The sequence below is a fragment of the Pleurodeles waltl genome, chromosome 2_2, assembly GCF_031143425.1.
Source record: "Pleurodeles waltl isolate 20211129_DDA chromosome 2_2, aPleWal1.hap1.20221129, whole genome shotgun sequence".
NCBI lineage: Eukaryota > Metazoa > Chordata > Amphibia > Caudata > Salamandridae > Pleurodeles > Pleurodeles waltl.
This window is the reverse complement of record NC_090439.1, coordinates 532031636-532058365: the sequence shown is the minus strand read 5'-3', so window position 1 is coordinate 532058365 and position 26730 is coordinate 532031636. Positions and strand designations below refer to the sequence as shown.

General features: G+C 38.8%; 1 protein-coding gene across 2 annotated transcripts in view; it reads left to right on the top strand.

Moving 5' to 3' along the window:
- LOC138282460 (aquaporin-4-like) overlaps nucleotides 1-26730 on the top strand; it is a 230980-nt gene that overhangs the window by 127223 nt on the left and 77027 nt on the right. The gene's annotated exons all lie outside the window — the stretch shown is intronic.

The following is a 26730-nucleotide window of genomic DNA, read 5'->3' as shown; positions in this document are numbered from 1 at the left end:
TTTCATAAAATATATAGAATTTAAGGGTTTAAATGTGTGTTACACATTTGAACATACCTTGAAACACATTGAGTAAAAGTGCAATACAAAATATACAGAGTGTAGCCAAATGCAGATAATCCGATATAAATATTAAATTCAGTTTCTTAAGCAAATATTTAAAAAGTGGCAATAATGGAGCAGACTCAGATTAGCAACAATACATTGATTATACAAATGTTATCTATTTGCTGCAAATAATTATCTTCAGGCTGAATGTACTAAGCTTGTTTGGCATTCAGTCAGGTCGAAAAACGTCAATTTATTTTTCTCCAGAAAAGTGTAAAGAATCTTCTTGATGAACGATCCTTTGATACCACATACCACAAAGGCAAAGTTCGAGGGCCCAAGGGCCCTCAAAAAGCCAACAAAGTTGCAGTTTCATTGCTGATATGCCACTTTCACCCCATAGGACAATTTGTACTTCTTATTGAGAGATGCTTTTAGGGTCTTGCTACAGACAGCACTAGATGTCTGGCAAGAGCCTTATGTCATCACTACGCACAACACACAACAATACACACTACATGCTATTCAACAAAATGTACAACATAGACTATACCGAATGGACCTTTTGGGCATTCCTCTTCATCCATTGGTTATTGCACAACGTTATATATACATATTATATTCTTCATATGTATTATTGCTTGTGTGGGTGTGTATGTGTGCGTGTGTGCGTGTGTGTGCTGCTTTCAGCATTGGCAGCATGATGTTTTTTAAGGTGTTAGTATGTTTATAAGAGTTTAAATTGTGACACTTTTTTTAGAATTTGAAGTCAGCTATCAAGCTTTCAAGTCCTCACAAAATGAGGCACTTTCAACTTAAAGCAGTGATGGAGCAAAGTAGTCACTTTTTATGCGTTTTTCTTTTGTAGCATGATATATTTCATATGTATTATTGCTTGTGTGGGTGTGTATGTGTGCGTGTATGCTGCTTTCAGCATTGGCAGCATGATATTTTTGAAGGGGCTAGTATGTTTATAAGAGTTTAAATTGTGGTACTTTGAAGCTCAGCTCTAAAGCTTTCAAGTCCTCACACAATGAGGCACCAGACAAAAACAAGCAATGGCAAAGCCAGAGCTTTTGAAGTGCTAATGCATCAAATGCACAATTCAGCATTCTATGTTTGCATAAATTAGTACTTTGAGGCTTGTTAAGTGTGTCTTTATGGATTAGCATTGTTGATCAAATTCAAAGTGCAATGATTTCTGCTTATTCTGCTCTTACACCCAGCCTTTGGATTTTCCCAAAAATAATATGAGAAATTATAGAAGTCAGTAACGTACAACTCTGATTGAAGCATTCTTGTTCTGACATCATAAAGTTAGGACTCATGGCTTGTATTTGAAAAATTATTTGTCTCTTTTAATAGATAACCATCCACTAAATCAAGCCAAGCTCCCTTCATCTTTACTCAGATTCAAATTCAATCTATGAAGAATGCAATACCTTTGACACTATATATCATAATCAAAGGCTTCCCCAAATGGTTTCTCAGTAAGAAACTACTAAATTCATACAACCCCCTCTTAAATGATTTTTTCATATTCCATTCCAAACTTAACAAGGTCTTCCACAACAGTCTTTTCTTTCTAATAAGATAAGTATAGTTGCATTCACCAACTACTTCAGGCATAGCTCCCTCATAAAATGAGGTATTGCTGTCATTACATCTACCAAATCCCACTACCTTACACGTTGCATGATTTACACCAAGATAATTAACATCACAATACGCTTCTAATGGGCAGGCTGGCATAGTAGCTAGAAAATATTGTCATTATAAAACTGATCCTTGATACGTCTATTGCCTATCTCTAGAAATAATCCTTTCACCTAATGAAGACTTTCATTCAAGTCCAAAATAAACACATTGAAAGTAAAGAGACCAAGTAAGCAACCTTGTTTAGCTCCGTAAAAGCACGGAGTAATTAAAAATGCCCTGATTCTTCCCCCTGCAGACAAATTCCCAAGTAGAGTCCCAAGTATAATTGTGTAGCAGTATTATCTCTTTCAGAATAATTTAGGGACTGCAATGCTAAGGATCTTGGAGAACAACAATGTGTCAAGTGATGCATTCAACAGCAACTTGGCACAGAGCATTGAGGCTAAACTAAAGAGGCAATGTGTGAAGTATTTGTGCATACTCACAGTAGCACAGAAGAAACATCACAAAATGACACCACACTATTTTAGTAAAATAGCCAATATTTAGCTGATTCATCAAAATGACAAAAAGCCAACACACATAAGGCAAGTTATACATTTCCAAAGATTAAATCAAGATGCAGTGCTTGGAAAACAATAACTCCAACTATCCAGTTGCAATAGACTGGGGCAAATCCAAAAGTGCACTCTGACTGCAATGGAGCGCGGACAGGGTACAAGAGTCACGCAGACCCCCTGACAGTATCTTTGTTGCATCTATGCTCGATGATGATGCATTGATCTAGAGGAGGGGATGCATCATGTTTGCATGCAATGCGCCGTTTCCTGATCGGGCAACATCGGTGATGCACCGATATCCAGAAGTGATGAGTACTGGCCCTGATGCATTGATGCTGCATAGGCCAAGCTGGGGCTATGTTACAGTCGGTTAGCGGTGCCTGTGGCTTTGGTGCAGACAACAGCAAAAGCAGCATTTCTGCAGCAGGATGCATCAATTCTAAGTGATGCACTAGTGCTGATGCGTCAGTTCTTGTGTTGCAGCACCACACTCACCTCCAAGGGCCCAAGACCGGATTTGGCACCACTTGGCAGGGCAGGACTCACAGCAGGGGAGCCCAGGTGCTGGCAGCAAGATGCAGGTGAGGTCTTTGATACCCCTGAGACTTCAGAAACAGGAGGCAAGCTCAGACAGGCCCTTTGAGAAACTTTAGATTGCAGGATGTAGAGAGTTAAGTCCAGTCCTCCGACTCCCAGGCAAGAAGTAGCAGGCAGCAGGCCAACACAGCAGAGTAAACAGCAAAGTGGCAGTCCCTCCTGACAGCCCTGTGGTCCTTCTTCCTGGTAGAATGTCCTCGGTCCAGAAGTGTTCCGAGTATGTGGTGTCAGAGGCCCAGTACTTATACCCAAATGTGCCTTTCAGGGAGACTTCAAAGAATGGTTTCAAAGTGCCAGTCCTGTCTGCCAGGAAATCTGTGGGGGATTATCAGTCCCTTTTGTGGGGTCAGGCCATTACCCTTTGAAGTGTAAGTTAAAACCCCAACACCCTTTCTGCCCGTCAAGACCCATCAGTATGCAGATTGAATGCAGGGGCAGCTGGGTGCCCTGTATTTATGGCTTTCTGGGCGACATGCACAGAGATAGCTGGCACCTAACCTTACACGGACCAGATGTGGATTGGAGGCAGGCTAAGGCACAGGACGGTTAAAGTAAGAAAATGCCCACTTTCTAAAAGTGGCATTTTCAGATCTGCAATTTAAAAACCACCTTTACCAAAAGATGTGATTTTAAATTGTGAGTCCAGATACCCCAATCTCCATTTTTCCATCTTTCCACAGGTCCAGTGGTGTTCTGAGGGGTTCACCAATAAGATCATGTTCAAAATATTTAGGACAAATAGGTAAATATGAATGTACTATTCTTACTACCACATCTATGTACCTTCAAGATATTTATATTGGCAAGGTTCATATATGTTGAGTTAGGTATGGCAAAACCTTGCCTACACATAGAAACTTAGCTTCGGAATATGTTGGTCCTCAATATTTTGGAAATACTTCTCAGAAGCAGTTATCTGACTGTTAGATTTACCAAAATAACAAATGGAACCAGACTTATCAATGGAAAAGAACGTGTACAGCTCTGTTACATGTAATGTGTTGAAGCTGCCTTTCTATTCAAACACCCAGAAGTACTGATATCATTGGTATCATTACTTCTGGGATTAGGAAGCACGACCTGTTACAACATGGCCATTTGAAAGTATGAAAGAATAAACGAATTAGTTTTTCCACACTGATTCCGCCTTGTTATTTGTTATTTTCAGGCTGTTTTTCCAACACACATTTTGCCTGTATGAGCTGGTAAATACACTGTTTACATGTGAATTTTGTAATTTCCAAAGCGGTTGGCAGCTCCAATTAACTTGCATCAGGAGTAACTGCCCTCTTGTAATCCTATCCTATTATAGTTCTCAAACGCCTTTTTCGTATGTAAAGGAATAATTGAATTAAAGCTATTTTTTTTAAAAACAGCAAGCAAGCTTTGGTAGCACAATTCTCTGACTAAACTCTGTGAACAAAATATGCTTCTTGCATTTTTCTTAAAGACAGATAATAGTTATATGTGTTAACTGCGAGGGATAGCTATGAATACCAGCAAACTTGGTGTCTATTTAACATCCTCTGGACCGCCAACAATGTTTACTTGCTGTTTTAGAAATAAACATTATGACAGTAGGAAAATCAAGCCTCTGTGAAACATCTTCCTTACCTGAAAAGATTTTGCATACCATGATCATTACTTGCCACTCCAGGCAAATATCTTGGTGTGCCAGGTTATAGGGCAGGCAATAATTTATTACATTGGCTCCTAAGCAGAATTACAGACCAGGCTGGGCAGAGGAGTGGGCAACAACATAATATTGACCTAATTTAGAGGTTGACAGATGGGATAGCCTGTCAGAACATGATGGATATGCTGTCCACCATATTACATGTGCCATAGGCTTTAATGCACTTTTAACATAGCCGACAGAGCACCTGCCTTGTTTGTGACTGAGTATTTGTCTGCCAAACTCTAAATTAGTCCCAAAGTCTCTGGGAGTAGTTGACCCAGTGAAGTTACTCAGTCATTCATTGTACACTACCTTCTATGCTTTTTGATTGATAGTACCACGCACTTGTGTGTTTGCAGTAGTCTCAAACATGAAAAGAGGGTACTGAGGTACAGAGTGCAGGTTACACTGTAAATAATGCTAAATTGTAATATTATCCAGTCATTTTCTTAGAAAAAGAGTGAGCTGTTTGGTGGTTAGATGTACAAACCTACTTTACTGTCACGAATACTCCAATTTGGAGTTTGTGACTGCAAAATAGCCTTTTCCTATGTATTGATCACATTTTAGGAGTTGGTAAATGTTTATCCACTACTAAAATGGGACCATATATCTACTTGCAATTTTGACAGGATATGTTGCAGGCATCCCTTTGAAATACCAGTTGTCAAGAGATGTAGCACTGTTTTGCAACCAAAACCTAGTTACAAAATGTTGAAAAGTTACTTTTTCCTTAAGTTGGGGAGGTAATTGAAATGCAAAGGAAAGGCATCCCATTACCTTTGTGAATGTTAAAAAAGAAAAAAACTTTGATGAGGTGTAGACAGTGGTCCTTTTAGAAAAAACTGCTGATTTTTTTTTTTTTTACAAGAAAGCTCACTTTACCTAAAGTTAAGAATAAACAAGTGTTCTACGAGGATTTACATTTTTTAAAAGAACAGAAGTTTACAAAGTCATTGGTTTTGGAAGGTATAAGAGAATGCATCAAGCATTTGCAATATCAACGTCACATGTACACCAGAAGATACAAGTGTTTCAATTTTGTATTTTGTAGCATAAATTTAAAGAGACTGATCATATGAACAAAATATGCTCCTAATGATGCTGCAGTGAGAAGGGAACGTAAGTGAGCCATAACACATAAATGAAAGAAATACAAAGATAAACAAGAATTTGCGTTATGCATAAAAGGCTGAAACCCAATAATTTAAAGATTGAAACAATCAGGCACACTATTAGAAACATTTGAGTTTGAGTATCCAGCAATAAATGGTCTGGGTAGGCCCATATGCAGTCTATGTTTTGACCCCTGGGAAGACAAGTCATCTGGAGTCCTCATCAGGACACATATATGGTAGTCACCTATCCCAATAAATCTGGGGCAAGTTCAAAATAAAGACAATCCTAAAAGTCTTCATTTCTGGTCCAAAGGCTGGCTGACCAGCCACTGCATACTCATATAGCTCATCCTTGGCAAAAAAACGTTTCGCACCAGTGATAAGAAGCTGTTATGCTTATGGGCCTACCCAGACCATTTATTGCTGGATACACAAACTCAAATGTTTCTAACATTGTGTTTGTCTTTGTACTTCCTTCATTCATTTGTTATGGCTCACTGATTTTCACTTCTCACTGCATGGTCACTTGGGGCACCTTTTGTTTATATGATCAGTCTCTTGAAACTTAATTACAATAATAATAAGTATAATAATAATAAGCATAATAATAATACTTTTATTGCAGAGTTAATTATAACCATAACAATCTCAATAAGAATGAACAATAAGTTAAAAGATAAAAGTGACAGTCGAATCTCATTAGTCAATCTCATATAAATCAAAAATGACACTAGAACGTGTAATTAAAGCAATCAATCATTTAAAAGGTAGCTTTGATTCCTGTGTACTTCCAATCAGTTTACTCTGTACTATGTTTCTGAATTTACTGAGACAATAGGCATGTCTGTGGAGTTAAAGCATTCCTTTACTGCAGAGGTGCAAGATCTAATCCTCAGTCGAGGGAAGGCTTGAAGCTATAAAACTTTAAATTCTGTTTGGATACTATAACAGCAGCAAGCATAGGCCAACCTTTCTATACAATGGGAAAATATTCTGCAGCACACTGATGATCTTTGATTTTTCCAGTTTTGGAATAACTCATTGATGTCTAATCGATCAAGGCAAAGGCTGACGTCAGATTTTTTAAAATTTAATTGAGAACCTTTCTGCCAGATAAGACGGGAGCTAGTTTTTATAGGGGGTAATAATATTTCTTGATACTTTAGCAGGTGGCATGTTTTATCATCTATTTCGAATGAAAGTGGCCAGATATGCTTTTTAGAATTTCTTTAAACTGTTTCCACAGATGGTCAGCTGTCCAGGCTTCTTACAAATTTATTGAGATGTAGTTGAAGCTTGGTAGAATGGTCAGATTTACTTATTCAGTCCACATTTACAAGATTAAGCCATAAAACTGATTTTAAGGAGCCAGGCTTTGCTATTTTAATCTTATGCCAGAATCTTATTACAGGTGATTCTTGGAAGAGTTGCTATTTAGCAAGCAAGTTTCCAGATGCAATTGTGCTTTAGATGTAGAAGGTGGCAGGGAAAAAATGTGCCTGAGTTTAATACATTGGGTCCTATTAAGCCAAGAAATTTGTGATGCTTGAAATATTTCCCAGCCGTAATGTAAAGCAGGAATTAATTTCAATTTGATTGCATCAAACAGAGGCTTAAACAATAACCCTGCCAAGTTGTTGGACAGCCTCATCATAGCAAACATTAGTAACTTAGGGCCAGATAGTACTAACATTAGGAATACCAATTTTTTCCAATTGTGATTCTGTTAGAAATGGGGCTTTTGGTTGGCAGTCAGGTTACTCCATGTCCAAGCAAGGACCTTCACTCTAGTCAGGACAAAGGAGAATCACACTCAGTTAGCCCCCGCTAATCCCCTTGGTAGCTTGGCACGAGAAGGCCGGCTTAACTTCAGAGACCAGGTGTAAAGTATTTGTACCAACACACACAGTAACTCAGTGAAAACACCACAAAATGACACAACACAGGTTTAGAAAAACAGATAATATTTATGTAAACAAAACAAGACCAAAAGGACAAAAATCTGACATACACAAATCTAGTTATTAATTTTTAAAGATTAAACTCAAAAATAGCGCTTAGCAACACAAAATGCTTCGATGAGGTGATAACAAGGTGTCATGATGGAGTCGTTCCCAACAATCCTATGCTAATGGCGCCGGGTACGGAGTCATGCAAACTCCCAGGTACACTACCTAATAAAATGTGAAAACAAGCCGGTGCACGAAGTCGGGGATCGCAGTGTCGCTGCATCTGAGGCGGCAATAGGTCCTTGCTGCGGAGTAGTGGAGATGAGGCGACGTCAGTGCGAAGCGTTAAATCTGTGCACTTTGGGCCGAGTCAATATCAGGAGCGGTGACCTCCACGGAGTCGCAGACTTCGGCCGAGGTGCAGCTGTATTGGGCCTGCGAGGGTTGTCGCACACCAGTGAGGACCATGGAGTCAGTTGCAGGTGGCGTCATGGGATTCGGCATCGGTGTCGGTCTGGAGTCGTCTGAATTTGGTTTTCTTGGATTTTCACCAGCTTCTTCTTTCAAGGGCCCAGGGACTGGATAGGGCACCACTTGTCAGGGCAGGAGTCTCAGCAGAGAGTCCAGGTGCTGGTAGAGAGAAGTCTTTGTTGTCCCTGAGACTTCAACAACAGGAGGCAAGCTTAATTCAAGCCCTTGGAGATTCTTCACCAGTGGGAAGTCACACAAAAGTAAGTCTTTTTTCTCTCTCAGGCAGAAGCAGCTACTGCAGGCCAACCGAGCAAAGCACAGGCAAAGGGGCAGTACTCCTCCTCCAGCTTCCAGCTCTTCTACTTGGCAGAGGTTCCTCTTGGTTCCAGAAGTAATCTGATTTCCAGGGGTTTTGGAAGCTCTTCTTATACCCCTTTATGCCTATGAAGTAGGCCTACTTCAAAGAGAAGTCTCTGTTGTTTTCAAGATCCTGCCTTGCCCAGGCCAAGTCCCCAGACACACACCAGGGGGTTGGAGACTGCATTGTGTGAGGTCAGGCACAGCCCTTTCAGGTGTAAGTGACCACTCCTCCCCTCCTCTCAGTCCAGATGGCCCATCAGGATATGCAGGCTACACCTCAGCTCCCTTTGTGTCACTGTCTAGAGAGAGGTGCAAACAGTCCAACTTTCAAACTGACCCAGACGGGGAATCCACAAACAAACAGAGTTAAAGAATGGTTTAAGCAAGAAAATGCCTACTTTCTAAAAGTGGCATTTTCAAACACACAATCTAAAAACCAACTTCACTAAAAGATGTATTTTTAAATTGTGAGTTCAGAGTCCCAAAACTCCACATGTCTGGCACTTCTAGTGCACATTACTAGGGACTTACTAGTAAATCAAACATGCCAATCATGGATAAGCCAATGTACACATACAATTCATACAGGGAACAGTTACACTTTATCACTGGTAAGCAGTGGTAAAGTGTCCAGAGCAAACAAAAACAGCAAAAACAGAGTCCAGCACACAGAAGCAACAGGGAACTAGAGGCAAAAAGTTAGGGGAGACCAGGCCAATGATGCCAAGTCTAACAGATTCCCTCTGAATTGCAATTAGGAAATTGGTATTCCTAATTTTTTAAACTCTTTTGAGTTTAATTAGCAATTCCTAGTGGGTCGCAAATGGACTTACTCCATGCATATTAATTAGGGAGGTTGTAATTTGTAACCCATTAGGATTAGCAGCCACCACAGGGATGGTACCCTACTGAGGACAGCAGACCACCATGTCTGTGGTTGCTTTTTAATAAAGCAATCTTTTTTTTTTAATGCAGCCTGTTTCATTAAAGGAAAGTGGGGTGAGTTTAAAAAGAAAAAATGAAAGTTTACAGTTTCATTTTTTAAGAGTAGGCAGTTGTCCCTGGGACCACTGCCAGCTATTAAAAAATATTTGTTTTCCATTCTCAAGCAGGATGGGGTCCCCTGGGGAGCTTTTACCATTTGCGAGTGGGTTAGTACCTTCTTCAAGCAGTCGGAAAATATGAATGTTTTACAACCATAATTTGTTTGCAAACTACTCTTACATACCATTCATATTTGGTATTTGGAAGGGACACCCTAAACACGCCCCTTCCACATATGGAATCACAAACACAAATTGATACTTGGTAACGTGTTACCGAATAGCAATTTGTGTTTTGTACATACCTAAAAGAATTGTTGCAGTCACAAACACCCCAATCACCCATTTCGGACTGCAAAAATGCTTCCTACATGTGGCTCTTAGATTTAAGTTTTAGTTTTTCATGATGTCAGGATAAGCTTCCACCTTCCTGGAACCAAAGTCCAAGATATTTGTAGACCCTGGATCTCTTGATTTGTTTTCTATTGAAATTTCAGTAGGATTTTGCTGCTTTCCCACTGCTGATTTTACTCAAGTTGTTTTCACTGTAGTAAGTTCCAAGACATTTTAAGATATGTAGAAGACCCTTGCTTGTTCTGTCTCAAATGACAGCATTGTGTGCATACAAAAGCAGGAGAGTGAGTACACATCCTAGTTTCAGTAGGCAGGCTAAATATCTGAAATATATAAAATAAATAAGGTGGGAGCAAGGACGCAGCATTGTGGAAGCCATATATGAGTTTATATTTTCCTAGTTATAGACTTGTCGTTACCTAGTTTTACTTTCATCCATGTGTTAGTACATAAACATTGGATGGCTCTTAACAGTTTTAGATCTATGCCTCATGCATTCAATTTTACCCAAAGCTTTTTATAGAGATGCAATCAAATGCAGATTTGAAATGACTGAACATGCATACAGTTTCATAGATTTCGTTTTTGTATAATAGTTTGAATAATTTGATAGGGTTGTTTGCCATAGACCCTGTCTGAGAGGACAGAATAAAATTATTTGAATCCATCAATTCTTTTAGATCTTACAGCAGTAGGGACACATGCAACTTGGTTTCTACATCAAAGAAGGCTTTCTTTTGATAGTGTGTTAGATCTACCATTGAACCCTTCTTGTGTAGGGGCAGAGGATGGAGCCCCTCATGAAGGGTGGAATAGAGCTGGTTTTGGAAAATCCATTAAAAAGCAGAGTTAACCGTGAGGTACAGTAAGTGCGCTCGAACTTTACACATTGGAATAATACCATTTGGCCCATGGTATCAATCTGATTTTGCTTTCCTGATAGTGTCTGATATAAGTTTCTCTGAGCACCAATCGTGTAAACCCGATTCCACTATGATCGTTTTAACAAATTCCTCCACGCACCTTGTTTGTATTTCATAAAATATATAGAATTTAAGGGTTTAAATGTGTGTTACACATTTGAACATACCTTGAAACACATTGAGTAAAAGTGCAATACAAAATATACAGAGTGTAGCCAAATGCAGATAATCCGATATAAATATTAAATTCAGTTTCTTAAGCAAATATTAAAAAAGTGGCAATAATGGAGCAGACTCAGATTAGCAACAATACATTGATTATACAAATGTTATCTATTTGCTGCAAATAATTATCTGCAGGCTGAATGTACTAAGCTTGTTTGGCATTCAGTCAGGTCGAAAAACGTCAATTTATTTTTCTCCAGAAAAGTGTAAAGAATCTTCTTGATGAACGATCCTTTGATACCACATACCACAAAGGCAAAGTTCGAGGGCCCAAGGGCCCTCAAAAAGCCAACAAAGTTGCAGTTTCATTGCTGATATGCCACTTTCACCTCATAGGACAATTTGTACTTCTTATTGAGAGATGCTTTTAGGGTCTTGCTTCAGACAGCACTAGATGTCTGGCAAGAGCCTTATGTCATCACTACGCACAACACACAACAATACACACTACATGCTATTCAACAAAATGTACAACATAGACTATACCGAATGGACCTTTTGGGCATTCCTCTTCATCCATTGGTTATTGCACAACATTATATATACATATTATATTCTTCATATGTATTATTGCTTGTGTGGGTGTGTATGTGTGCGTGTGTGCGTGTGTGTGCTGCTTTCAGCATTGGCAGCATGATGTTTTTTAAGGTGTTAGTATGTTTATAAGAGTTTAAATTGTGACACTTTTTTTAGAATTTGAAGTCAGCTATCAAGCTTTCAAGTCCTCACACAATGAGGCACTTTCAACTTAAAGCAGTGATGGAGCAAAGTAGTCACTTTTTATGCGTTTTTCTTTTGTAGCATGATATATTTCATATGTATTATTGCTTGTGAGGGTGTGTATGTGTGCATGTGCGTGTGTGTGTGTATGCTGCTTTCAGCATTGGCAGCATGATATTTTTGAAGGGGCTAGTATGTTTATAAGAGTTTAAATTGTGGTACTTTGAAGCTCAGCTCTAAAGCTTTCAAGTCCTCACACAATGAGGCACCAGACAAAAACAAGCAATGGCAAAGCCAGAGCTTTTTAAGTGCTAATGCATCAAATGCACAATTCAGCATTCTATGTTTGCATAAATTAGTACTTTGAGGCTTGTTAAGTGTGTCTTAATGGATTAGCATTGTTGATCAAATTCAAAGTGCAATGATTTCTGCTTATTCTGCTCTTACACCCAGCCTTTGGATTTTCCCAAAAATAATATGAGAAATTATAGAAGTCAGTAACGTACAACTCTGATTGAAGCATTCTTGTTCTGACATCATAAAGTTAGGACTCATGGCTTGTATTTGAAAAATTATTTGTCTCTTTTAATAGATAACCATCCACTAAATCAAGCCAAGCTCCCTTCATCTTTACTCAGATTCAAATTCAATCTATGAAGAATGCAATACCTTTGACACTATATATCATAATCAAAGGCTTCCCCAAATGGTTTCTCAGTAAGAAACTACTAAATTCATACAACCCCCTCTTAAATGATTTTTTCATATTCCATTCCAAACTTAACAAGGTCTTCCACAACAGTCTTTTCTTTCTAATAAGATAAGTATAGTTGCATTCACCAACTACTTCAGGCATAGCTCCCTCATAAAATGAGGTATTGCTGTCATTACATCTACCAAATCCCACTACCTTACATGTTGCATGATTTACACCAAGATAATTAACATCACAATACGCTTCTAATGGGCAGGCTGGCATAGTAGCTAGAAAATATTGTCATTATAAAACTGATCCTTGATACGTCTATTGCCTATCTCTAGAAATAATCCTTTCACCTAATGAAGACTTTCATTCAAGTCCAAAATAAACACATTGAAAGTAAAGAGACCAAGTAAGCAACCTTGTTTAGCTCCGTAAAAGCACGGAGTAATTAAAAATGCCCTCATTCTTCCCCCTGCAGACAAATTCCCAAGTAGAGTCCCAAGTATAATTGTGTAGCAGTATTATCTCTTTCAGAATAATTTAGGGACTGCAATGCTAAGGATCTTGGAGAACAACAATGTGTCAAGTGATGCATTCAACAGCAACTTGGCACAGAGCATTGAGGCTAAACTAAAGAGGCAATGTGTGAAGTATTTGTGCATACTCACAGTAGCACAGAAGAAACATCACAAAATGACACCACACTATTTTAGTAAAATAGCCAATATTTAGCTGATTCATCAAAATGACAAAAAGCCAACACACATAAGGCAAGTTATACATTTCCAAAGATTAAATCAAGATGCAGTGCTTGGAAAACAATAACTCCAACTATCCAGTTGCAATAGACTGGGGCAAATCCAAAAGTGCACTCTGACTGCAATGGAGCGCGGACAGGGTACAAGAGTCACGCAGACCCCCTGACAGTATCTTTGTTGCATCTATGCTCGATGATGATGCATTGATCTAGAGGAGGGGATGCATCATGTTTGCATGCAATGCGCCGTTTCCTGATCGGGCAACGTCGGTGATGCACCGATATCCAGAAGTGATGAGTACTGGCCCTGATGCATTGATGCTGCATAGGCCAAGCTGGGGCTATGTTACAGTCGGTTAGCGGTGCCTGTGGCTTTGGTGCAGACAACAGCAAAAGCAGCATTTCTGCAGCAGGATGCATCAATTCTAAGTGATGCACTAGTGCTGATGCGTCAGTTCTTGTGTTGCAGCACCACACTCACCTCCAAGGGCCCAAGACCGGATTTGGCACCACTTGGCAGGGCAGGACTCACAGCAGGGGAGCCCAGGTGCTGGCAGCAAGATGCAGGTGAGGTCTTTGATACCCCTGAGACTTCAGAAACAGGAGGAAAGCTCAGACAGGCCCTTTGAGAAACTTTAGATTGCAGGATGTAGAGAGTTAGGTCCAGTCCTCCGACTCCCAGGCAAGAAGTAGCAGGCAGCAGGCCAACACAGCAGAGTAAACAGCAAAGTGGCAGTCCCTCCTGACAGCCCTGTGGTCCTTCTTCCTGGTAGAATGTCCTCGGTCCAGAAGTGTTCCGAGTATGTGGTGTCAGAGGCCCAGTACTTATACCCAAATGTGCCTTTCAGGGAGACTTCAAAGAATGGTTTCAAAGTGCCAGTCCTGTCTGCCAGGAAATCTGTGGGGGATTATCAGTCCCTTTTGTGGGGTCAGGCCATTACCCTTTGAAGTGTAAGTTAAAACCCCAACACCCTTTCTGCCCGTCAAGACCCATCAGTATGCAGATGGAATGCAGGGGCAGCTGGGTGCCCTGTATTTATGGCTTTCTGGGCGACATGCACAGAGATAGCTGGCACCTAACCTTACACGGACCAGATGTGGATTGGAGGCAGGCTAAGGCACAGGACGGTTAAAGTAAGAAAATGCCCACTTTCTAAAAGTGGCATTTTCAGATCTGCAATTTAAAAACCACCTTTACCAAAATATGTGATTTTAAATTGTGAGTCCAGATACCCCAATCTCCATTTTTCCATCTTTCCACAGGTCCAGTGGTGTTCTGAGGGGTTCACCAATAAGATCATGTCCAAAATATTTAGGACCAAAATATTGAAAAGGTAAGTACAAATAGATAAATATGAATGTACTATTCTTACTACCACATCTATGTACCTTCAAGATATTTATATTGGCAAGGTACATATATGTTGAGTTAGGTATGGCAAAACTTTGCCTACACATAGAAACTTAGCTTCGGAATATGTTGGTCCTCAATATTTTGGAAATACTTCTCAGAAGCAGTTATCTGACTGTTAGATTTACCAAAATAACAAATGGAACCAGACTTATCAATGGAAAAGAATGTGTACAGCTCTGTTACATGTAATGTGTTGAAGCTGCCTTTCTATTCAAACACCCAGAAGTACTGATATCATTGGTATCATTACTTCTGGGATTAGGAAGCACGACCTGTTACAACATGGCCATTTGAAAGTATGAAAGAATAAAGGAATTAGTTTTTCCACACTGATTCCGCCTTGTTATTTGTTATTTTCAGGCTGTTTTTCCAACACACATTTTGCCTTTATGAGCTGGTAAATACACTGTTTACATGTGAATTTTGTAATTTCCAAAGCGGTTGGCAGCTCCAATTAACTTGCATCAGGAGTAACTGCCCTCTTGTAATCCTATCCTATTATAGTTCTCAAACGTCTTTTTCGTATGTAAAGGAATAATTGAATTCAAACTATTTTTAAAAAAAACAGCAAGCAAGCTTTGGTAGCACAATTCGCTGACTAAACTCTGTGAACAAAATATGCTTCTTGCATTTTTCTTAAAGACAGATAATAGTTATATGTGTTAACTGTGAGGGATAGCTATGAATACCAGCAAACTTGGTGTCTATTTAACATCCTCTGGACCGCCAACAATGTTTACTTGCTGTTTTAGAAATAAACATTATGACAGTAGGAAAATCAAGCCTCTGTGAAACATCTTCCTTACCTGAAAAGATGTTGCATACCATGATCATTACTTGCCACTCCAGGCAAATATCTTGGTGTGCCAGGTTATAGGGCAGGCAATAATTTATTACATTGGCTCCTAAGCAGAATTACAGACCAGGCTGGGCAGAGGAGTGGGCAACAACATAATATTGACCTAATTTAGAGGTTGACAGATGGGATAGCCTGTCAGAACATGATGGATATGCTGTCCACCATATTACATGTGCCATAGGCTTTAATGCACTTTTAACATAGCCGACAGAGCACCTGCCTTGTTTGTGACTGAGTATTTGTCTGCCAAACTCTAAATTAGTCCCAAAGTCTCTGGGAGTAGTTGACCCAGTGAAGTTACTCAGTCATTCATTGTACACTACCTTATATGCTTTTAGATTGATAGTACCACGCACTTGTGTGTTTGCAGTAGTCTCAAACATGAAAAGAGGGTACTGAGGTACAGAGTGCAGGTTACACTGTAAATAATGCTAAATTGTAATATTATCCAGTCATTTTCTTAGAAAAAGAGTGAGCTGTTTGGTGGTTAGATGTACAAACCTACTTTACAGTCACAAATACTCCAATTTGGAGTTTGTGACTGCAAAATAGCCTTTTCCTATGTATTGATCACATTTTAGGAGTTGGTAAATGTTTATCCACTGCTAAAATGGGACCATATATCTACTTGCAATTTTGACAGGATATGTTGCAGGCATCCCTTTGAAATACCAGTTGTCAAGAGATGTAGCACTGTTTTGCAACCAAAACCCAGTTACAAAATGTTGAAAAGTTACTTTTTCCTTAAGTTGGGGAGGTAATTGAAATGCAAAGGAAAGGCATCCCATTACCTTTGTGAATGTTAAAAAAGAAAAAAACTTTGATGAGGTGTAGACAGTGGTCCTTTTAGAAAAAACTGCTGAATTTTGTTTTTTTTTACAAGAAAGCTCACTTTACCTAAAGTTAAGAATAAACAAGTGTTCTACGAGGATTTAAATTTTTTAAAAGAACAGAAGTTTACAAAGTCATTGGTTTTGGAAGGTATAAGAGAATGCATCAAGCATTTGCAATATCAACGTCACATGTACACCAGAAGATACAAGTGTTTCAATTTTGTATTTTGTAGCATAAATTTAAAGAGACTGATCATATGAACAAAATATGCTCCTAATGATGCTGCAGTGAGAAGGGAACATAAGTGAGCCATAACACATAAATGAAAGAAATACAAAGATAAACAAGCATTTGCGTTATGCATAAAAGGCTGATACCCAATAATTTAAAGATTGAAACAATCAGGCACACAATTAGAAACATTTGAGTTTGAGTATCCAGCAATAAATGGTCTGGGTAGGCCCATATGCAGTCTATGTTTTGACACCTGGGTAGACAAGTCATCTGGAGTCCTCATCAGGACACATATATGGTAGTCACCTATCCCAATAAATCTGGGGCAAGTTCAAAATAAAGACAATCCTAAAAGTCTTCATTTCTGGTCCAAAGGCTGGCTGACCAGCCACTGCATACTCATATAGCTCATCCTTGGCAAAAAAACGTTTCGCACCAGTGATAAGAAGCTGTTATGCTTATGGGCCTACCCAGACCATTTATTGCTGGATACACAAACTCAAATGTTTCTAACATTGTGTTTGTCTTTGTACTTCCTTCATTCATTTGTTATGGCTCACTGATTTTCACTTCTCACTGCATGGTCACTTGGGGCACCTTTTGTTTATATGATCAGTCTCTTGAAACTTAATTACAATAATAATAAGTATAATAATAATAAGCATAATAATAATACTTTTATTGCAGAGTTAATTATAACCATAACAATCTCAATAAGAATGAACAATAAGTTAAAAGATCAAAGTGACAGTCGAATCTCATTAGTCAATCTCATATAAATCAAAAATGACACTAGAACGTGTAATTAAAGCAATCAATCATTTAAAAGGTAGCTTTGATTCCTGTGTACTTCCAATCAGTTTACTCTGTACTATGTTTCTGAATTTACTGAGACAATAGGCATGTTTGTGGAGTTAAAGCATTCCTTTACTGCAGAGGTGCAAGATCTAATCCTCAGTCGAGGGAAGGCTTGAAGCTATAAAACTTTAAATTCTGTTTGGATACTATAACAGCAGCAAGCATAGGCCAACCTTTCTATACAATGGGAAAGTATTCTGCAGCCCACTGATGATCTTTGATTTTTCCAGTTTTGGAATAACTCATTGATGTCTAATCGATCAAGGCAAAGGCTGACGTCAGATTTTTAAAAATTTAATTGAGAACCTTTCTGCCAGATAAGACGGGAGCTAGTTTTTATTGGGGTAATAATATTTCTTGATACTTTAGCAGGTGGCATGTTTTTTCATCTATTTCGAATGAAAGTGGCCAGATATGCTTTTTAGAATTTCTTTAAACTGTTTCCACAGATGGTCAGCTGTCCAAGCTTCTTATTTATTGAGATGTAGTTGAAGCTTGGTAGAATGGTCAGATTTAATTATTCAGTCCACATTTACAAGATTAAGCCATAAAACTGATTTTAAGGAGCCAGGCTTTGCTATTTTAATCTTATGCCAGAATCTTATTACAGGTGATTCTTGGAAGAGTTGCTATTTAGCAAGCAAGTTTCCAGATGCAATTGTGCTTTAGATGTAGAAGGTGGCAGGGAAAAAATGTGCCTGAGTTTAATACATTGGGTCCTATTAAGCCAAGAAATTTGTGATGCTTAAAATATTTCCCAGCCGTAATGTAAAGCAGGAATTAATTTCAATTTGATTGCATCAAACAGAGGCTTAAACAATAACCCTGCCAAGTTGTTGGACAGCCTCATCATAGCAAACATTAGTAACTTAGGGCCAGATAGTACTAACATTGGGAATACCAATTTTTTCCAATTGTGATTCTGTTAGAAATGGGGCTTTTGGTTGGCAGACAGGTTACTCCATGTCCAAGCAAGGACCTTCACTCTAGTCAGGACAAAGGAGAATCACACTCAGTTAGCCCCCGCTAATCCCCTTGGTAGCTTGGCACGAGCAGGCCGGCTTAACTTCAGAGACCAGGTGTAAAGTATTTGTACCAACACACACAGTAACTCAGTGAAAACACCACAAAATGACACAACACAGGTTTAGAAAAACAGATAATATTTATGTAAACAAAACAAGACCAAAAGGACAAAAATCTGACATACACAAATCTAGTTATTAATTTTTAAAGATTAAACTCAAAAATAGCGCTTAGCAACACAAAATGCTTCGATGAGGTGATAACAAGGTGTCATGATGGAGTAGTTCCCAAGAATCCTATGCTAATGGCGCCGGGTACGGAGTCATGCAAACTCCCAGGTACACTACCTTAATAAAATGTGAAAACAAGCGGGTGCACGAAGTCGGGGATCGCAGTGTCGCTGCATCTGGGGCGGCAATGGGTCCTTGCTGCGGAGTAGTGGAGATGAGGCGACGTCAGTGCGAAGCGTTAAATCTGTGCACTTTGGGCAGAGTCAATATCAGGAGCGGTGACCTCCACGGAGTCGCAGACTTCGGCCGGGGTGCAGCTGTGTCGGGCCTGCGAGGGTTGTCGCACACCAGTGAGGACCATGGAGTCAGTTGCAGGTGGCGTCATGGGATTCGGCATCGGTGTCGGTCTGGAATCGTCTGAATTTGGTTTTCTTGGATTTTCACCAGCTTCTTCTTTCAAGGGCCCAGGGACTGGATAGGGCACCACTTGTCAGGGCAGGAGTCTCAGCAGAGAGTCCAGGTGCTGGTAGAGAGAAGTCTTTGTTGTCCCTGAGACTTCAACAACAGGAGGCAAGCTTAATTCAAGCCCCTGGAGATTCTTCACCAGTGGGAAGTCACACAAAAGTAAGTCTTTTTTCTCTCTCAGGCAGAAGCAGCTACTGCAGGCCAACCGAGCAAAGCACAGGCAAAGGGGCAGTACTTCTCCTCCAGCTTCCAGCTCTTCTACTTGGCACAGGTTCCTCTTGGTTCCAGAAGTAATCTGATTTCCAGGGGTTTTGGAAGCTCTTCTTATACCCCTTTATGCCTATGAAGTAGGCCTATTTCAAAGAGAAGTCTCTGTTGTTTTCAAGATCCTGCCTTGCCCAGGCCAGGCCCCAGACACACACCAGGGGGTTGGAGACTGCATTGTGTGAGGGCAGGCACAGCCCTTTCAGGTGTAAGTGACCACTCCTCCCCTCCTCTCAGTCCAGATGGCCCATCAGGATATGCAGGCTACACCTCAGCTCCCTTTGTGTCACTGTCTAGAGAGAGGTGCAAACAGTCCAACTGTCAAACTGACCCAGACGGGGAATCCACAGCATTTTCAAACACACAATCTAAAAACCAACTTCACTAAAAGATGTATTTTTAAATTGTGAGTTCAGAGTCCCCAAACTCCACATGTCTGGCACTTCTAGTGCACATTACTAGGGACTTACTAGTAAATCAAACATGCCAATCATGGATAAGCCAATGTACACATACAGTTCATACAGGGAACAGTTACACTTTATCACTGGTAAGCAGTGGTAAAGTGTCCAGAGAAAACAAAAACAGCAAAAACAGAGTCCAGCACACAGAAGCAACCCAGGAACTAGAGGCAAAAAGTTAGGGGAGACCAGGCCAATGATGCCAAGTCTAACAGATTCCCTCTGAATTGCAATTAGGAAATTGGCATTCCTAATTTTTGAAACTCTTTTGAGTTTAATTAGCAATTCCTAGTGGGTCGCAAATGGACTTACTCCATGCATATTAATTAGGTAGGTTGTAATTTGTAACCCATTAGGATTAGCAGCCACCACAGGGATGGTACCCTACTGAGGACAGCAGACCACCATGTCTGTGGTTGCTTTTTAATAAAGCAATCTTTTTTTTTTTAATGCAGCCTGTTTCATTAAAGGAAAGTGGGGTGAGTTTAAAAAGAAAAAATGAAAGTTTACAGTTTCATTTTTTAAGAGTAGGCAGTTGTCCCTGGGACCACTGCCAGCTATTAAAAAATATTTGTTTTCCATTCTCAAGTAGGATGGGGTCCCCTGGGGAGCTCTTACCATTTGCGAGTGGGTTAGTACCTTCTTCAAGCAGTCGGAAAATATGAATGTTTTACAACCATAATTTGTTTGCAAACTACTCATACATACCATTCATATTTGGTATTTGGAAGGGACACCCTAAACACGCCCCTTCCACATATGGAATCACAAACACAAATTGATACTTGGTAACGTGTTACCGAATAGCAATTTGTGTTTTGTACATACCTAAAAGAATTGTTGCAGTCACAAACACCCCAATCACCCATTTCGGACTGCAAACATGCTTCCTACATGTGGCTCTTAGATTTAAGTTTTAGTTTTTCATGATGTCAGGATAAGCTTCCACCTTCCTGGAACCAAAGTCCAAGATATTTGTAGACCCTGGATCTCTTGATTTGTTTTCTATTGAAATTTCAGTAGGATTTTGCTGCTTTCCCACTGCTGATTTTACTCAAGTTGTTTTCACTGTAGTAAGTTCCAAGACATTTTAAGATATGTAGAAGACCCTTGCTTGTTCTGTCTCAAATGACAGCATTGTGTGCATACAAAAGCATGAGAGTGAGTACACATCCTAGTTTCAGTAGGCAGGCTAAATATCTGAAATATATAAAATAAATAAGGTGGGAGCAAGGACGCAGCATTGTGGAAGCCATATATGAGTTTATATTTTCCTAGTTATAGACTTGTCGTTACCTAGTTTTACTTTCATCCATTTGTTAGTACATAAACATTGGATGGCTCTTAACAGTTTTAGATCTATGCCTCATGCATTCAATTTTACCCAAAGCTTTTTATAGAGATGCAATCAAATGCAGATTTGAAATGACTGAACATGCATACAGTTTCATAGATTTCGTTTTTTTATAATAGTTTGAATAATTTGATAGGGTTGTTTGCCATAGACCCTGTCTGAGAGGACAGAATAAAATTATTTGAATCCATCAATTCTTTTAGATCTTACAGCAGTAGGGACACATGCAACTTGGTTTCTACATCAAAGAAGGCTTTCTTTTGATAGTGTGTTAGATCTACCATTGAACCCTTCTTGTGTATGGGCAGAGGATGGAGCCCTTCATGAAGGGTGGAATAGAGCTGGTTTTGGAAAATCCATTAAAAAGCAGAGTTAACCGTGAGGTACAGTAAGTGCGCTCGAACTTTACACATTGGAATAATACCATTTGGCCCATGGTATCAATCTGATTTTGCTTTCCTTATAGTGTCTGATATACGTTTCTCTGAGCACCAATCGTGTAAACCCGATTCCACTATGATCGTTTTAACAAATTCCTCCACGCACCTTGTTTGTATTTCATAAAATATATAGAATTTAAGGGTTTAAATGTGTGTTACACATTTGAACATACCTTGAAACACATTGAGTAAAAGTGCAATACAAAATATACAGAGTGTAGCCAAATGCAGATAATCCGATATAAATATTAAATTCAGTTTCTTAAGCAAATATTAAAAAAGTGGCAATAATGGAGCAGACTCAGATTAGCAACAATACATTGATTATACAAATGTTATCTATTTGCTGCAAATAATTATCTGCAGGCTAAATGTACTAAGCTTGTTTGGCATTCAGTCAGGTCGAAAAACGTCAATTTATTTTTCTCCAGAAAAGTGTAAAGAATCTTCTTGATGAACGATCCTTTGATACCACATACCACAAAGGCAAAGTTCGAGGGCCCAAGGGCCCTCAAAAAGCCAACAAAGTTGCAGTTTCATTGCTGATATGCCACTTTCACCCCATAGGACAATTTGTACTTCTTATTGAGAGATGCTTTTAGGGTCTTGCTACAGACAGCACTAGATGTCTGGCAAGAGCCTTATGTCATCACTACGCACAACACACAACAATACACACTACATGCTATTCAACAAAATGTACAACATAGACTATACCGAATGGACCTTTTGGGCATTCCTCTTCATCCATTGGTTATTGCACAACGTTATATATACATATTATATTCTTCAAATGTATTATTGCTTGTGTGGGTGTGTATGTGTGCGTGTGTGCGTGTGTGTGCTGCTTTCAGCATTGGCAGCATGATGTTTTTTAAGGTGTTAGTATGTTTATAAGATTTTAAATTGTGACACTTTTTTTAGAATTTGAAGTCAGCTATCAAGCTTTCAAGTCCTCACACAATGAGGCACTTTCAACTTAAAGCAGTGATGGAGCAAAGTAGTCACTTTTTATGCGTTTTTCTTTTGTAGAATGATATATTTCATTTATATTATTGCTTGTGTGGGTGTGTATGTGTGTATGTGCGTGTGTGTGTGTATGCTGCTTTCAGCATTGGCAGCATGATATTTTTGAAGGGGCTAGTATGTTTATAAGAGTTTAAATTGTGGTACTTTGAAGCTCAGCTCTAAAGCTTTCAAGTCCTCACACAATGAGGCACCAGACAAAAACAAGCAATGGCAAAGCCAGAGCTTTTTAAGTGCTAATGCATCAAATGCACAATTCAGCATTCTATGTTTGCATAAATTAGTACTTTGAGGCTTGTTAAGTGTGTCTTAATGGATTAGCATTGTTGATCAAATTCAAAGTGCAATGATTTCTGCTTATTCTGCTCTTACACCCAGCCTTTGGATTTTCCCCAAAATAATATGAGAAATTATAGAAGTCAGTAACGTACAACTCTGATTGAAGCATTCTTGTTCTGACATCATAAAGTTAGGACTCATGGCTTGTATTGGAAAAATTATTTGTCTCTTTTAATAGATAACCATCCACTAAATCAAGCCAAGCTCCCTTCATCTTTACTCAGATTCAAATTCAATCTATGAAGAATGCAATACCTTTGACACTATATATCATAATCAAAGGCTTCCCCAAATGGTTTCTCAGTAAGAAACTACTAAATTCATACAACCCCCTCTTAAATGATTTTTTCATATTCCATTCCAAACTTAACAAGGTCTTCCACAACAGTCTTTTCTTTCTAATAAGATAAGTATAGTTGCATTCACCAACTACTTCAGGCATAGCTCCCTCATAAAATGAGGTATTGCTGTCATTACATCTACCAAATCCCACTACCTTACACGTTGCATGATTTACACCAAGATAATTAACATCACAATACGCTTCTAATGGGCAGGCTGGCATAGTAGCTAGAAAATATTGTCATTATAAAACTGATCCTTGATACGTCTATTGCCTGTCTCTAGAAATAATCCTTTCACCTAATGAAGACTTTCATTCAAGTCCAAAATAAACACATTGAAAGTAAAGAGACCAAGTAAGCAACCTTGTTTAGCTCCGTAAAAGCACGGAGTAATTAAAAATGCCCTCATTCTTCCCCCTGCAGACAAATTCCCAAGTAGAGTTCCAAGTATAATTGTGTAGCAGTATTATCTCTTTCAGAATATTTTAGGGACTGCAATGCTAAGGATCTTGGAGAAACAACAATGTGTCAAGTGATGCATTCAACAGCAACTTGGCAAGGTACATATAAGTTGAGTTAGGTATGGCAAAACTTTGCCTACACATAGAAACTTAGCTTCGGAATATGTTGGTCCTCAATATTTTGGAAATACTTCTCAGAAGCAGTTATCTGACTGTTAGATTTACCAAAATAACAAATGGAACCAGACTTATCAATGGAAAAGAACGTGTACAGCTCTGTTACATGTAATGTGTTGAAGCTGCCTTTCTATTCAAACACCCAGAAGTACTGATATCATTGGTATCATTACTTCTGGGATTAGGAAGCACGACCTGTTACAACATGGCCATTTGAAAGTATGAAAGAATAAAGGAATTCGTTTTTCCACACTGATTCCGCCTTGTTATTTGTTATTTTCAGGCTGTTTTTCCAACACACATTTTGCCTGTATGAGCTGGTAAATACACTGTTTACATGTGAATTTTGTAATTTCCAAAGCGGTTGGCAGCTCCAATTAACTTGCATCAGGAGTAACTGCCCTCTTGTAATCCTATCCTATTATAGTTCTCAAACGCCTTTTTCGTATGTAAAGGAATAATTGAATTAAAACTATTTTTTTTAAAAACAGCAAGCAAGCTTTGGTAGCACAATTCGCTGACTAAACTCTGTGAACAAAATATGCCTCTTGCATTTTTCTTAAAGACAGATAATAGTTATATGTGTTAACTGTGAGGGATAGCTATGAATACCAGCAAACTTGGTGTCTATTTAACATCCTCTGGACCGCCAACAATGTTTACTTGCTGTTTTAGAAATAAACATTATGACAGTAGGAAAATCAAGCCTCTGTGAAACATCTTCCTTACCTGAAAAGATTTTGCATACCATGATCATTACTTGCCACTCCAGGCAAATATCTTGGTGTGCCAGGTTATAGGGCAGGCAATAATTTATTACATTGGCTCCTAAGCAGAATTACAGACCAGGCTGGGCAGAGGAGTGGGCAACAACATAATATTGACCTAATTTAGAGGTTGACAGATGGGATAGCCTCTCAGAACATGATGGATATGCTGTCCACCATATTACATGTGCCATAGGCTTTAATGCACTTTTAACATAGCCGACAGAGCACCTGCCTTGTTTGTGACTGAGTATTTGTCTGCCAAACTCTAAATTAGTCCCAAAGTCTCTGGGAGTAGTTGACCCAGTGAAGTTACTCAGTCATTCATTGTACACTACCTTATATGCTTTTTGATTGATAGTACCACGCACTTGTGTGTTTGCAGTAGTCTCAAACATGAAAAGAGGGTACTGAGGTACAGAGTGCAGGTTACACTGTAAATAATGCTAAATTGTAATATTATCCAGTCATTTTCTTAGAAAAAGAGTGAGCTGTTTGGTGGTTAGATGTACAAACCTACTTTACTGTCACAAATACTCCAATTTGGAGTTTGTGACTGCAAAATAGCCTTTTCCTATGTATTGATCACATTTTAGGAGTTGGTAAATGTTTATCCACTCCTAAAATGGGACCATATATCTACTTGCAATTTTGACAGGATATGTTGCAGGCATCCCTTTGAAATACCAGTTGTCAAGAGATGTAGCACTGTTTTGCAACCAAAACCCAGTTACAAAATGTTGAAAAGTTACTTTTTCCTTAAGTTGGGGAGGTAATTGAAATGCAAAGGAAAGGCATCCCATTACCTTTGTGAATGTTAAAAAAGAAAAAAACTTTGATGAGGTGTAGACAGTGGTCCTTTTAGAAAAAACTGCTGAATTTTTTTTTTTTTACAAGAAAGCTCACTTTACCTAAAGTTAAGAATAAACAAGTGTTCTACGAGGATTTACATTTTTTTAAAGAACAGAAGTTTACAAAGTCATTGGTTTTGGAAGGTATAAGAGAATGCATCAAGCATTTGCAATATCAACGTCACATGTACACCAGAAGATACAAGTGTTTCAATTTTGTATTTTGTAGCATAAATTTAAAGAGACTGATCATATGAACAAAATATGCTCCTAATGATGCTGCAGTGAGAAGGGAACATAAGTGAGCCATAACACATAAACGAAAGAAATACAAAGATAAACAAGCATTTGCGTTATGCATAAAAGGCTGATACCCAATAATTTAAAGATTGAAACAATCAGGCACACTATTAGAAAAATTTGAGTTTGAGTATCCAGCAATAAATGGTCTGGGTAGGCCCATATGCAGTCTATGTTTTGACCCCTGGGTAGACAAGTCATCTGGAGTCCTCATCAGGACACATATATGGTAGTCACCTATCCCAATAAATCTGGGGCAAGTTCAAAATAAAGACAATCCTAAAAGTCTTCATTTCTGGTCCAAAGGCTGGCAGACCAGCCACTGCATACTCATATAGCTCATCCTTGGCAAAAAAACGTTTCGCACCAGTGATAAGAAGCTGTTATGCTTATGGGCCTACCCAGACCATTTATTGCTGGATACACAAACTCAAATGTTTCTAACATTGTGTTTGTCTTTGTACTTCCTTCATTCATTTGTTATGGCTCACTGATTTTCACTTCTCACTGCATGGTCACTTGGGGCACCTTTTGTTTATATGATCAGTCTCTTGAAACTTAATTACAATAATAATAAGTATAATAATAATAAGCATAATAATAATACTTTTATTGCAGAGTTAATTATAACCATAACAATCTCAATAAGAATGAACAATAAGTTAAAAGATAAAAGTGACAGTCGAATCTCATTAGTCAATCTCATATAAATCAAAAATGACACTAGAACGTGTAATTAAAGCAATCAATCATTTAAAAGGTAGCTTTGATTCCTGTGTACTTCCAATCAGTTTACTCTGTACTATGTTTCTGAATTTACTGAGACAATAGGCATGTCTGTGGAGTTAAAGCATTCCTTTA